The sequence below is a fragment of the Nicotiana tabacum genome, chromosome 11 (assembly GCF_000715075.1).
Source record: "Nicotiana tabacum cultivar K326 chromosome 11, ASM71507v2, whole genome shotgun sequence".
In the NCBI taxonomy this organism is placed as follows: Eukaryota; Viridiplantae; Streptophyta; class Magnoliopsida; order Solanales; family Solanaceae; genus Nicotiana; species Nicotiana tabacum.
The window spans coordinates 144,690,283-144,705,004 of NC_134090.1; the positions used below are offsets into that span (position 1 = coordinate 144,690,283).

At 36.2% G+C, this 14,722-nt stretch overlaps 2 pseudogenes; one reads left to right on the forward strand and one right to left on the reverse strand.

Moving 5' to 3' along the window:
• Positions 1-2,428: 2,428 nt before the first annotated feature.
• The window catches only part of LOC142166573 (cytochrome P450 71AU50-like), a 32,023-nt pseudogene continuing 19,729 nt past the window's right edge, over positions 2,429-14,722 (reverse strand).
• Positions 4,692-7,150, forward strand: LOC107794327 (photosynthetic NDH subunit of lumenal location 5, chloroplastic-like; annotated as a pseudogene).

Genomic DNA, 14,722 nt, shown 5'->3' on the forward strand with positions numbered 1-14,722 from the left:
AATACATAAGGCAAATTTCATAACATACAACGAGCCCAAAACCAGGTGTCACGGAGTACATGAGCATCTAGAGAAATAGCATAGTCCACTAAAATGTTTACTAAGTACAACTGAAACACATCTAGAATGGAGAAGGAGGGTCAAAGCCTGCGAACGCCATGCAGATACCTCAATAATCTCCAAAGCCTGCAACCTCGATCAATGAATGACATTGAGACCGAAAGTACCTGGATCTACACACAATATGCAGGGGGTAACGTGAGTACACCAACTTAGTAAGTAACGAGTTCAAACTATGGACTGAAAGGTAGTGATGAACTCAACCTCATCAGGGATAATAGAAATAATGTATAGAAATGTAGGCATGCTTTCAGTTAAATAGACAGCTCAAAATAGTGAAACAGAGCAGATATGAACATGGTAAAGAAATATAACTCTGCTACTCTACATGCCAATGCACATGCTGTATGTAATGTACCATGCTGAGTGTCTCATGTGCACATAATTCCAAATGCTCGTCCACTCAGTACTATATATGGCTCATACGGCCCAGGGAAGATCTATCCTGGAATATATACATCTCTGGAAGCAGTCACTTAGTATTGAAGAAGGGCAAACCAGCCCTATGGAGAAGAACTATCTCCAGATAATGATAATAACCTCACAACCACTCGGTGTTGTATATGGCTCACACTGTCACTCATAATCAGTCTCTCGGCCTCACTCAGTCATCACTCTCCAGTCTCATCACGGGCTTACAAATGCCATAAAACTAGCCCGAAATAGTGATATAATGTGAAAATAAACAACAACTAAGACTGAGAAGTGATATGAAATGCATGAATATGATTGAGTACAGAATATCAATAAAATCAGTAAGATGATAGCAAGAAAACGACCACTCGGGTCCCAACAGTATTGGCTTAAAGCCCTAACATGATACCTAGCCTGATTTATAGCTCCTTTACTTAATCGCATGATGGAAACATGAATATCAACAAGAAGAGTCATTAAACGGTGCCATGGAATGAACTAGGCCACAATTCTCACGGTGCCCGCCCCCACGCCCGTCAATTACACCCAATTTCATGTTGACCAAGTATTTACTTGGCCAAACAAACATGTCAAACTATGTAATTACATCCAAATCCATTTCCAAGGTGGCTTTCCAAACATGCTCTAAGTGATAACCTTTATAAGAAGGTTAAATAAGTTTATAGTGTAACAAAGATATGTAACTAAATGTTAGCATATTAAATATAGTACTTCTTGATCTTTTAGTCAATCCCCATTATTTGTCTCTGCAATTCGTTTCTAGATATTCAAGTTTTCTCGATACTTCACTCCAAATTCAGCATTCAGCACCCAATCCAAAGTTCATCATTTCAATTCTCCACCATGAAATGTGAAATGCTCTTCTTTTCGGCATTTAGCATAAATGTCTTTGCATCTTCCACTATCGACCAACATTAATGGAGGTAAAGCTTAAGGTTCTAATAGTATTGGTTTGTTAATATGATTGGATGTAAGGTATTCTTCCTTTTTCGATGCAAAAAATTAAAGGTAAAAGATCAATAATCCAATAATAAACTACAGGCGAATAATAAATCGGAGAAACTTACTCCTAGTATTTATTAGGAATAAAGCAAAGAATCTAACAATTGAGAGAGATAAAAATTGGGAGAAGGAAGGAAAATAAAAGTGGGGTTGGCTATCGTTTGATTTCGGTATTCTTGGGAAAAATGTATAAGAAGGAGAAGAAATTTGGGTGAAAGACAAATATGTCTTTATCTTTTATGTACTAGCACAAATAATTTTTAGAATTGAAAATAAGTATAATGACTCTCTCTCTCTCTCTCTCTCTCTCTCTCTCTATATATATATATATATATATATATATATATATATATATATATATATATATATATATATATATATATATATATATATATATATATATATTGTTGAATATATTTATGAGGCTTTATTTATGTGGAGGAAAACACATTCTCTTATACATAGGCATTAAACTCTATCCTTTTGAGGACTCTAGGCGTTCCCTTGTTCTACTTATGTTTAATGATGAAGATGGATGAAGTTAACTCTCAAGTAGAGGTGAATTAGTTTGAAAATGGCAGATCAAGTTATTGACCACCATAACATAGACCCCCTGGTGAATTATGAGGTTGTTCTGAATGAAAATGTACCTAAACAAGAATTGATGAGATTCGTGATGAATTGAACTTAGATACGTTATTTATGTTCTGGTGCTTCTTAAAGCAAATTAACTTATAAGAAATATACGAATGGTACTTGTTCGAAAATACTATAGGAAATAAAACAAATGCCCTCTTTTTTGGTCTAACCCGCATGATCTTATTCAAACAAAAGGCAATGCATCACGTTGACTTTTTTTGACATTTACATTTTACTTTATATGCAATCGATAAGTAGGAATAGCCATTAGATGCTGAGCTCTAGCTGTTACTAATCCGGATTTTTCAGTCATGTCAATATCATTTGGCAGCATGCCATTTGGTAGCTCCCAATCAAAGCAGTGAACCAATTGTGCGACCACCAAACGAACGATGGTGAGCCCTAACTGCAAACCAGGGCAACCTCTTCTGCCCGAGCCAAATGGTAAAAGTTCATAATTTCTTCCTCGAGATCAATATTGCTTCCTTGAAACCTCTCAAGTTTGAACTTTTCTGGCTCAATCCAAGTGTCTGAATCTCTCCCGATTGCCCAAACATTAAGCAAAAGTCACGATCTTTTAGGTAAATGAAAACCATCAACTGTGCAATCTTCAATAGACTCATGAGGAAGCAATAATGGTGCAACTGGATGGAGCCTACAACCTTCTTTTATGACCATATCCAAATACTCCAGACTTTCTAAATATAATTCTTCCACCATTCTGTTTTTACCAACTACTTGTTTCAACTCATTCTGGAATTTTTTTCATCACTTCAGGATGCCTTAAAAGTTCTATTAGAGTCCTCTTGATTGTTGTTGATGAAGTATCCATTGAAGCTATCAGCAAGTCCTGCACATATCAGTACTCTTTAGTTATTAACTCATAACATATTGAAAATTGGAAACTTCAGCTGAGTTTGCTTTCTACAGTCTAAGTGAAGGCCAGCGAAATATTTTTACACATAGAAAAATTAATACACTTGCCTAATATTTTTGAAACAAATGTGGAATTATAGTGAACATTACCAGTAAAATAGCTTTGACATGGCGGCGATCAAACTCGAATTCAGCTTCTTTAGATTGCATAATACTCATCAGTGTATCAACCATGTCTTTTGCTTGCTTCTGCTCCTCAGTGTATTGAACATGTTCATAAATAACTCTTTCCAGGAATTCATCAAAAAGCTTAGCTAATTCCTTCATACGACGAGTAAATCTCTGGAGGTCAAAAACACGAAGAAAGGGAAAGAATTCAACAAAATTTGGCATTGCTGCTATGTGGAGTATATCTTGAATCAGAGCTTTGAAACCCTTATCGCCAAGATCCTCGTCCATGTACTTCCTCCCAAATATCATCAGACAAGACATGTTCGCGCTAAGAGATGCAACTTTAGCACTAAGATCAATCACAATGCCTTCAGAAGCAGCCTGTTTGAGGAAATTCACAAGAATTTCGAGTTCTTTTTCCTCATAAGCTGAAATTGATGGATCTTGGCGTTGCTTAGCAATTGCAGAGTGCACAATTTGAGCATGTTTCTTCAATATAGTCCGTACTTGGCTAAGACCAGATTTCTCTATTCGTAAAACATGTGTTAAGAAGCTTCATTATACGGTCTGCTGGCAAAAGTCAAATCATGGTTTTTCAAGAAGAGTTGTGCAGCATGAGGAGAGGAAAAAATAATGACAGGAACAAGAACAAAGTGCATGGACATTATGGGACCATGCTTTTTGGCTAATTTATGTGAGCACCCAATTTTTGCCCTACATGAAAATAACTCCTAAAAATAAACCAAAAATAATTTTAATTAATTTTTAAGAGTTTTTCTTTATTTTGTTGCATTTCATGCATTTTTAAAATTTTACTAATCATAAAAATTGTCACGTTTTAATTTCATCTTAGGCTCAGTTTGCATGTAGTTATTAATTTTATTAAGCAAAAAATCACATAAAATGGTCATTTTTACATATTTGGATTTTAGCCTTTAAAATTAGTATTTTTCCTTAGTTTTAAGTTAATTAGTTGTTATAATGTTAAAAATAAATAAAGAATTATAATTTCTACAAAAATAGATTAATTCAAGATTTTAAATAATTAAAGAAAAAAAAGGAGAAAAGGAAATTAGGAAGAATATATTTAGGTCTTGTTTCTTTTAAAATACTTGGCCTGGGCCAATTACTAAAAAAAGGGCCCAATTCACCTTTTTCTTGCCCAACCCAATACCATACCCAATACCTTCTTGGCCCAAACTCCATTTTCATTACAAAAACAAACAAACAAACAAAAAAAAACCTAGACCTAAGAGAGGATATCAGATTTTTCCAAGGCTAGCGCAGCTTTCACCTTGGTCCTACCCTCTCGATCTTCTTCCTCATTTTTTTCTCACTCAGAACAAGAACCAAAAACCAGACCCCTCCCATTTTCCCCCATCTTCTTTTTCTTCTCAAGCCATAAGAATCAAACCATCATATCCTACACCCTAAGAACCTAGAACAGAGAGGCTCGTCATCTCCGTCCCTCCCCATCTTTGCACCCTCACTTTCCACCAACCACTCCCACGCCAGTCTCTCTTTCTCTCTCTAGAGTCACTCAGTCAAGTACTGAACATTAACGGAGAAACAGAAATCGGCAACAATGGCAGCTACATTTGCTACAGTTTCGAATTTAGGCTCACTCTCAGCTCCACGAGCTGCTGCAAACCCTACATATGCTTCTCCTAAGTTGGTGAAATCTTCATTCTCATCGTCAAGTTTCTTTTCTGGCTCGTTGCGCCTCGCTACTTCATTGAACCGTTCGGTTCTCAGAAAAACCGGCGCTTTATCCGGGTCCATTCAAGCCGCAGTGCAGGCGGCCGAGGTGCAATCCAAAGTGACACAGTTTATTTTGATATTAGCATTGGGAATCATGTTGGAAAGCTTGCCGGGCGAATTGTAATTGGATTATATGGTGATGATGTGCCACAAACAGCAGAAAATTGTAGGAATATATACCATAGCAGAAGCAATAACAGAATCTTATTCACATGTAATCTAAACAACTAGCACATTTTAGGATTACCTCTTGAAGCGTAAACACAACAAATCTATATCGTTCTCTAATTCCTCAGTTGAAAACACACTAGTAGAGTTCCACAGTCTTCTGCTGTGTTACCCAAACAATAACCGAAAATGGAGAATTTTGGGTGGGCAAAATTCTAGTAGAAACCGCAGTCCGAATCTTGTCAAAAAGATTCGGCTCTTATATCCATATATATAGTTGCGTTTTAGGTCAAAACCATTTTCAAAACCTGTTAGGTTTCCTTTTCCCACGGTTTCCACGTTTTCCATATTTTTTTCCCACTAAGTGACAGTTTCCACTATTTTCTATTATTTAGGCACAGTAGGGACCATAAAATTTAATTAACAAGGCTTCCTATTATGATATTAATTTCCAAATTCTGAAATTAATTTTCATCATAATAAATTACGAATTATTCCACTAAAAATTCGTAATTGCACTCCTTAGTTCAATTTCGAAATTCTTCCATAAAACCTTATTTAACTCCACATGTTAAGATTCAAATACTAATCAATCAAATTAAATTACTGACTATTTAATTTATTGATTACTTTTTTTAGACTTACACTTAACTTATTTAATGTGTCGGATACAAAATCCACCGGCCGGGTTTACACATGAAAACTTATAAGCTTTCATAAAGGAGTATCATCCATCTCAAAATCGAGACATGGATTCCATCAACTAATTATTACTTCGCCAATGTATATCATTGTTATCCAATTTACCAGGCTTATTGACTCGCGAAAGAATCTCGTCTTTTAATAAATCAAAACAACAAGTGACATACACAGCTAATAATAATTATATCAGGATTAAGAGTATAAGTACATTAAATGGACTAGAGAAATTATTTTATAAAGTCAGTATAAAATACTCATCTCTACTTGATCCGTTCAATACATACAAAATGTACTAGCACAAGAAGTTGGAATTAAACCATTCTCATAATCAAGATAAATTATATTTAATCTTGTGCTACAATCATTCCGATGATTTGTCCAATTCCATCATTAGATTGTGAACATTAACTTTTATGTCTTACAAGAACCGATGATTTAATCTTCCATGTATAAGTTAAACTCTATACACTAAATCATCTACTATGTAAGCAATGGACGCCCAAACCAACACATGATCTATTTAAAATGAAACTTTATTGAATTTAAACAAGTAAATAAATAATTGTTCATAAAGAATACTATAACAATACGCATGGCTTATAGTATATTCTAACAAAAAATTCTGTGCACTCTGCACAGGTGAGAAGGGTTTTGGCTACAAGGATTCTGCATTTCATCGTGTTATTAAAGATTTCATGATTCAAGGAAGTGATTTCGATAAAGGAAATGGAACCGGTGGTAAAAGCATATATGGTCGTACCTTTAAGGACGAAAACTTCAAGTTGACTCATACTGGACCTGGAGTTGTTAGCATGGCTAATGCAGGCCCTAATACCAATGGAAGCCAATTCTTCATTTGCGCTGTCAAGACCCCATGGCTTGATGAGAGGCACGTTGTGTTCGGGCAAGTTTTAGAAAGCATGGACATTGTGAAATTGATTGAGTCGCAGGAGACCGATAGGGGTGACCGTCCAAGGAAGAGGGTTGTCATCAGTGACTGCGGTGAGCTACCAGTGGCATGAGGCGGGAATACAAATATAAAGCACTTTATTATGTTAAGGCCCGTTGCCAGATATAAGAGGATTCTCAGTACTGAGTTTTCATCCAAAACCCGGCTTTTCCCTGTTCCTTTTTTGGGTCTCTGTAGGATTTCGAATTACAGGGTAAAAAATTTCTTGCTAGTAGTGAGTATGTTGTATTCCTGTAACCTGGGCAGATGCTAGTTTAGTTGACATTGAATATACTAGATGGTAATAGACTTGTTGCTTCTATACAACCACTGTTTGGATTAAAAAAAAAAAAGAACCTAGAACAGCGGCAGAAAATGAGCTCCATTTGATGCGATTTATTTTTAATTTCGCTGAAGTTGGCTATTTTCTGAGCTCCATCTGCTGCTTCTTGCTGGGGAATACGGACAGAACAAAAAGAAAACGAAAAAACTGAAAATTAAATGATTTGAAGGCTATTTGAATTTCTGCTCTTTTATTTCAATTTTCTGGAATTTTTGATTGACATTTGGATTGTAGAAGTGTGTTCTGCTCGCTGATTTCGCTGCTTTATTCTGGAACGGGCCATGCTCTGACTGTAGCAGCTATTTACAGCTTTCATTTGGTTTGTTTTCGGTCATTTTTGCTGTTTGGATTAGATAGCTACTCTATCATTCCTCGCACTTTGTTATGGATTGAAATAAGTGAGGAAGAGCAGAATTCAAGTGATCTATCAATGACATAGTTATTGAATCAAGTCATATGTTGCTGTAATGTTGAATTAAGTCTGGCTTAAGCTTATTAAGGTGAAGTCTCTTTTTTGCGATCATATCTCCTGCGTGAGTGCTTATTCAAGGTAATTTGTTGGACTTTTATGTGATTTTGATGTTTGTTTGAAAGTTGGATTTTTGGTTTTCAGTTGATTATATTTTGACATACTCAATTTTCTAACTGTTTTGAGTAATTTTTGGTTCCAAGGTAAAAAAAAAAGTTATGTAAAATTAATTGTTGGTTTGCTGATAATCTAACTGCTTTTGGTGTGTCATAAATCAGCATACCTTATAACCTTTATTTCAAAATTATTAATGATTGTTCATGTAGCTTTGTAGTACATGATATGAAAATATTGAACTTTGTTTCCAATTTTGTATCCAGTGCGTACTTAATTCATTTTACTGAATTGTTCCTCTCTTCTCTGCCATTTCATATCAAAACAAAACTGATAAAAAATAGTTGTTCCAACTTTTGTAATGTTTGCACGGGCTAGAATAACTCTTTAAGATTGTTAGAAAATAATAAACAAAATTGGCTTTGAGGCGTGAAAATCGACTGTCCTTAAAGAGTTATCGCCTGTATATTAATTTAGGGAAAATACAAAATGATTCTCTTCAGGATACAACAAAGCCTGCAGTAATACTTGTGATTTTCTATATCCACTTCGTTGGAATTCTTGTGTATTTATAGGCAACCAATAGACCCTTTCAGAAAAGATGTCTTGTTTCACAAACAGACACGACTATTTATTCGAATTTTAAATTCAAAATTCAAATAAATAATTAACTCTAGGATCTCGTGCCTGTTGAGTTAATCTCGTGTCTGTTGAGTCAGTCTCGTGCATGTTGAGACAATCTCGTGCCTGTTATGTGCTATTTCATAATGATCAGTTCCGAGGCTAACAGGCACGGTACGAGTAAGGTCGGTCCCGGGAGTGTTTCACATGACAGGCACAGAACTTCTTTCTTCCGATGTGGGAAGAATCCAACTTCCAACTTGCCAATAACAAACTATCTTACAATCCCCCACTAGTTTGTTATTTCACTTCATAACACTTGTGAATAATTGAAAGTATCTTTTACAGATTTGAACTTTCCTTTAGTGTAAGTATATTAAAGTTTTGACGAAGTTAATGGTATCTTAAGATTTGAACCACAAATCCTTGTGCCAAAACCGAAAATACCACACACACAGCGTTATCTAGTAGCTTAGAAAATCCAGTATTCGCTTTAGCACGTTTACGGCCATGTGCTCATCCTGAATTCATGAATATTTACAAGATCAACCCTTTAAATCTTGCTAGAAGCGGCACCACTTCAATATTCATATAGGTGGAATTAGTTAATATGTCCCTGTTACTCCAGACATTAATAATTCCATTAAGATTAATCAACCTCTTCATGTAACAGTATGCACTTTGGAGTTTGTCTTTATGCCCCTGTTATAACAAGCATTTAACAACTCCTTAACTCCTCATATAACAGTAAGTAGTACAATAGAATTAGGGCTCCTAAAGAGGAGATCAGTGCTTAAACAATACAAGTAACTTGTTATTACGCATTGATCTTATATTGTTAGAGTGTATACTAACTCAAAGTGGGGTTCCCATTCCTTGTATTTAATTTAAGGGTCTCAGCCCCATCCCTCCACAAGTTTGTTGTACTACATCTCTACCTAATGGCTTCGTAAGTGGATCAGCCAAATTCTTATTTGATCTCACATATATTATAGCTATATTTCAATTTGTAATTAATTCTCTTATATAAGCATGTCTCACGCTTATATGTCTCGATTTCCCATTATAAATTTTATTGTGAGCAACACACATTATAGTCTCACTATCACAGAATATGGAAATGGCTGGCATAGGTTGTGGCCACAACTTTATATCAAGTAACATATTCCTCAGTCATTCTGCTTCTTTTCCAGCAGCTGCTAATGCAATAAATTCAGATTCCATAGTAGAATGGGAAATACATGTTTGTTTCTTGGATGCCCAACTAATGGCTCCACCGCCTAGAGTAAATATCCATCCTGATGTGGATTTATTATCATTAACACTTGTAATCCAACTTGCATCAGAATATCCCTCTAATACATTAGGAAAACCATTATAGCAAATGCCTAAGTGCTTTGTATATTTTAAATATCCAAGTACTCTACTTATTGCTTTCCAATGATCATTACCTGGATTACTGGTAAACCTTGAAAGTTTACAAACAGCAAATGCAATGTCGGGTCTAGTGCAATGCATTGCATACATCATACTACCTATCGCACTTGCATACTCCAACTGTGCTACTGCTCTTCCAGTATTTGCAGTTAGCTTAACACTAGAATCATAAGGAGTATTATACCCCTTTATTCCTAAATGACTGAATTTAGTAAGGATTTTATCTATATAATGTGCTTGTGACAAAGTCACTTGCTTGTTATCTCTTTTGACCTTGATTCCCAAAATAGTATCAACTTCATTTAAATCCTTCATTTTAAAAACTGAGGTTAGATACTTCTTGGTCTCGGTAATTCCTTGTAGATTCATACCAAAAATCAGCATGTCATCGACATATAAACAAATTATTACTCCATATTCTTTTGTAAATTTAGAGTAAATGCACTTGTCTGCATTGAAATTTATTCCTGCCTTTCTATATCTGCAGTCCCGAATCATATGGCCTTTCTTTCCACAATGATGACAACTAAAATTTGTCACACCTCCTTTTTACCTACACCGGTAAGGGCGTAAAGGAGTTTTTCCAATTAAAGGACAATCAGAACGGAATTTAATGATTAATGATTCAGAGTCTCCACTTGGGATACTAATGGCGTCCCAAGTCACCGGTTGAATCCCGAACCGAGGAAAAATATGACTCTGTTAACAGTCCGCGAGCTAGAAATCCGGGTAAGGAATTCTGCTAACCCGGGAGAAGGTGTTAGGCATTCCCGGGTTCCGTGGTTCTAGCACGGTCCCTTAACTGTTGTATTTGATTTTATCTAATTTTAATACATGCTAGCTTATATGCCTTTTATTTAATTTTGAACCGCTTTTATTATAATTATTTTTTAAAAGAATTGCGACGTCGTGAAAACACGTTTCAAACCACGTCACAATCAATGCACCCATAGTCGTAAACACATTTCGACTTCGTCGAGATTTGGATTTGGGTCGCATCAATGTGCACCCGAGTTTAAAGAAGTAATTTAATTAAATCGCGCTTAAAGGTTCTAACGTAATATTATTCTGGGTAAAGGCGGCGGAATGTGCTAAACAACCTTTCCAAACTTAGTCATTTAAATAATTATATTGTTATCTACTTAATTTGTCCCTAAAAATCCTGATGGGTTAAGGTCAAACTTTTCGAATCCAAGTTCAAATATCCAGGGAGAATGCAGAGAAATGGGTCTTGAGCCCATAAGGCCCAAATCATGTAATCTCATATGATGCGAGCTCAAAAATCTTACAGCTCCAGGCATTAGGCCTAATGCGGGTCAAAGTTTTAAACCAAAGATAGGCATTTGTAAAGCCCGGGGATCGAGCCCTTGGGGGGCACCTTTTGGTTTAACTAATTGCCTAAGTTTTTAATGCACCTAGGCCCTAATTCAAATTATCACCTAACCAAAATAGATCTGGGCTGCCTATTAATACGCCCAGGCCCAAATGAAAAACCTGGCCCAGTACGAAGCTATTGAATATACAATTCAGATTAAAACCAAAATTGAAACTAATCACGTGTATTGAACTCAAGATCAATTGTAACGTTACAAATTTAACTTCAGCAGACTGTGGAGCTTAAGCAAAACTGAAAGCTACAATTACATAAACATGGAATGCACAGTCTGAACAGTCTAGACATGGTCTAAATTAATAAACCTTAATACAACTCAATCCAAACGAATCAAATACATATAGTCATTTATCAATCAACTGATTACAGCTATATACATCCAACGAACACAGATTGACCAAGGTGATTGCATTTCATCCCAAATTGTGATTACATCAAGGGAATTTTGAAAATGTACCTGGAAATTGGAATGTAAATAGAGAAGAGGAGATTAGCAGCAGTAACAGTTCAGCAGCTCAGAAACTAAGGTAATAACCCAGTCACAGTCAGTGAAAGAGCATTTCAGCCCACCCAGATTCAACAATTCAGCAGAAATGAGTTGAAATGCAGGGCAAACTCAATGAATCAACCCAAAACACATTCAGACATACCAACCATTTAAAATCCTAGATAAACGATTCCCAATTTGACTTGTTTGATTTTCAAAACCACTCGAAATTAAATCATGAAAAGTGTTGTAATTCTGCTAATAGAATTTCAGATATGGGAAACTGAAGAACATGTTTAGTGGAATTCTTTTTGGGCTGAAAATTCAATCCCCTCCCTCAAGGCACTTCATGCCTTTTTATAGGTGATCCCAAAAGGGTTCATCAGATTTTTGGTTTTCTTTTTGGTCCCTCCCCTATTTTCAGTTTAGTCCCTCATTTCTTGACTTGTTTTCCAGGCTAATATCCTAAGCTGGCTGAAATCTACACTAAAATACCCTTCTAGAAGGCCCTAGGATGCTCTTCTACCCCTAAACTACCTATACTACCCTTACCCCTATTTTGAAATTACTATTCCCAAAGAAACTACCCTTTTCCATGCCTAAACTACCCCTGAAAGCTTCTCCAAATCACTGATTCTACCTATATTCTCAGGAGCTAACCAATCCTCTGAATTAATTCAAAGTTAACCAGGACTGCTTAATTAGAAGTCAGACATTAACCAATTGAACTAAACAATCCTAATTGTTCAAATAACCAAACCCAAACAACTTAAAGAAACAGGATCAGTCAGTATTAATGGGAAAGAAAAAAAATGGTACTGAATCCAAACTAATTAACAATTGAAATTATGATTAACTAATAAACGACACATGCCTCAATCTAAATCACAAATGCTAAGATACTTTACTTGACCAAGGAATAAAGAAAATTTAAACTATACTAATGCACACAAAACAAAATTGTAAAATTAACAGAACACCTTATTGAAATCAAAAACTGTAACTATGCAAGTAAAAAGGAAACAAGAAAGCTCACTGAAGCACGAGAAATTCAAGCCGATTGCTATCATCCGAATCTTTCCAGATTTTTGACTCGTAACATCCCTAACCATGTGTTTTCACCATAAACACAGGGTTAAGGATTATACAGTCCAAAATCGCAAGATTTTGTGTTAGGGTTTTGACCAAAAATTTTCAGATTTGAAATCCGAGCTACTTCACTAGGATTCGAAGGAAAATAGTCATGGATTTGGGTTGAGGGAAGTCTGGGGATAGTGTGGTATGATTTTGGACGGGTTTGGACAAACTTGCGAACTGGCCGGAAAATTAAAATCGATATTCGACGAGTTCTTGCTGGATTCGAGGAAAAGCAAATACAGGACTGGAAAGAGGTGGAAGAGGGGAGTTGATGGTGTTAATTGGGTGACCGTTGGTGTAGTTGACGTTCACCGCCAGCGAGGGATTTGGGGGCGGCGTGGATTAGGGTTTGTGAGGGTGAAGGAGACGATACGAATGGGGTGGGGGGCGTTTCGGACACTTATATACCAAACATCCTAGTTAGATCCGGACCGTTGGATTGATGAGATCCAACGGTCGTGACTGAGGGCTGGGGAAACGACGTCGTTTCTTCGACTGGGAGGAAGACCGGGTAAGGGATTGGGCCTGGGTTGTTTGGCCGGTGGAAACGGGTATTGGGCTAAGGGCATTGGATCAAAAAATGGCCCAGAGGTCTTTTGAAAGTCCACCCCTTTCACACTCTGTTTTTTCTCTTTTATTTCTTTTATCCAATTTGTATTTTGTATTTATTTTTTTGATTTTATAAAATCGTAAGAATTAAAATAAAGTCCTAATATGTTTCAAGACTAGACTAATTAAATTCTAAAATTATTAAAAACCTTTTTACGGTTAAAACAATTAAAATGCGAAAGTGAGCTATTTTGTAATTTTTCATGTTCGGTTCTAAAACAAACTAACCCCTAATCGGTCCTAAAAATATAAAATTATATCCTAAATGCAAATGCATATTTTTGTGTTTTATATGAATTAACATGCACAAATAAAATGCAACCATTATTAGAAAATGATACCAAAATGCACAAAAAATTGTACATATAAGGAAAAATTATTTTGTTGGAATTTTGGGAATTATTCATATATAGGGCAAAAATCACGTGCTCACAGCTGCCCCTCTTTGCTAGGAAACACGAAAGGTTTTCGGGCAAAGATAAGTGAGCAAATACGAGCGATTTTTGCCTGTTCAAATATTCCGTTGAAGCATTTTTGAAAAGTTTGACCGCACCCTACTTCAGAGGTTGCCTACATATCCTGGGCTAAACAGGAATCAGGTCAGTGTAGTTCAGGAATGTCTGGTAGCTGGGACTACCAGGAGCTGTGATTTCACTGCGATTGCTGCTGCTGCTGCTTGCTGACTTCCCTTATTACACCGTGTAAAAATAAAAGAAGCTAAACTATCTGTGCTTTATGAATTACAAAAAGTCCTATCTAGATTCTTCAAACTTGCTCTTATACTTCCTTGTTGCCTTGTTGTCTCGTGTTGTCTTGTTGCCTCATTGTCTTGTGCTTTCTCGATAAAATTCCCTGTTGCTATTTCCTCTGGTTAATTGAGATGTTATTCTCTCTCTCCAAACTACTGAACTTGAATAAACTCGAACTCGAATGTATTCCTCTGTTATCCAGGCGGGCTCCTGACTGCTGAACTTAAAATTGAAACTACTCCTCTATTATCCAGGCGGGCTCCTGACTTCGACTACTTAAAAATTTAACACCTCCATTCTTCAGGCGGGCTCCTGACTTCGACTGCTTAAAATATTTAACACCTCCATTCTCCAGGCGGGCTCCTGACTTCGAACACACCAAGAAATTGATTGAAAACTAAAATCTGAATTGTATGACCTCTGTTCTTCAGGTGGGCTCTTGATTGCTAAAATTAAATAGTATGTCTCTATTCTCCAGGCGGACTCCTGATTGCTAAAATTCAAAATACGTGTCTCTGTTCTCCAGGCGAACTCCTGACT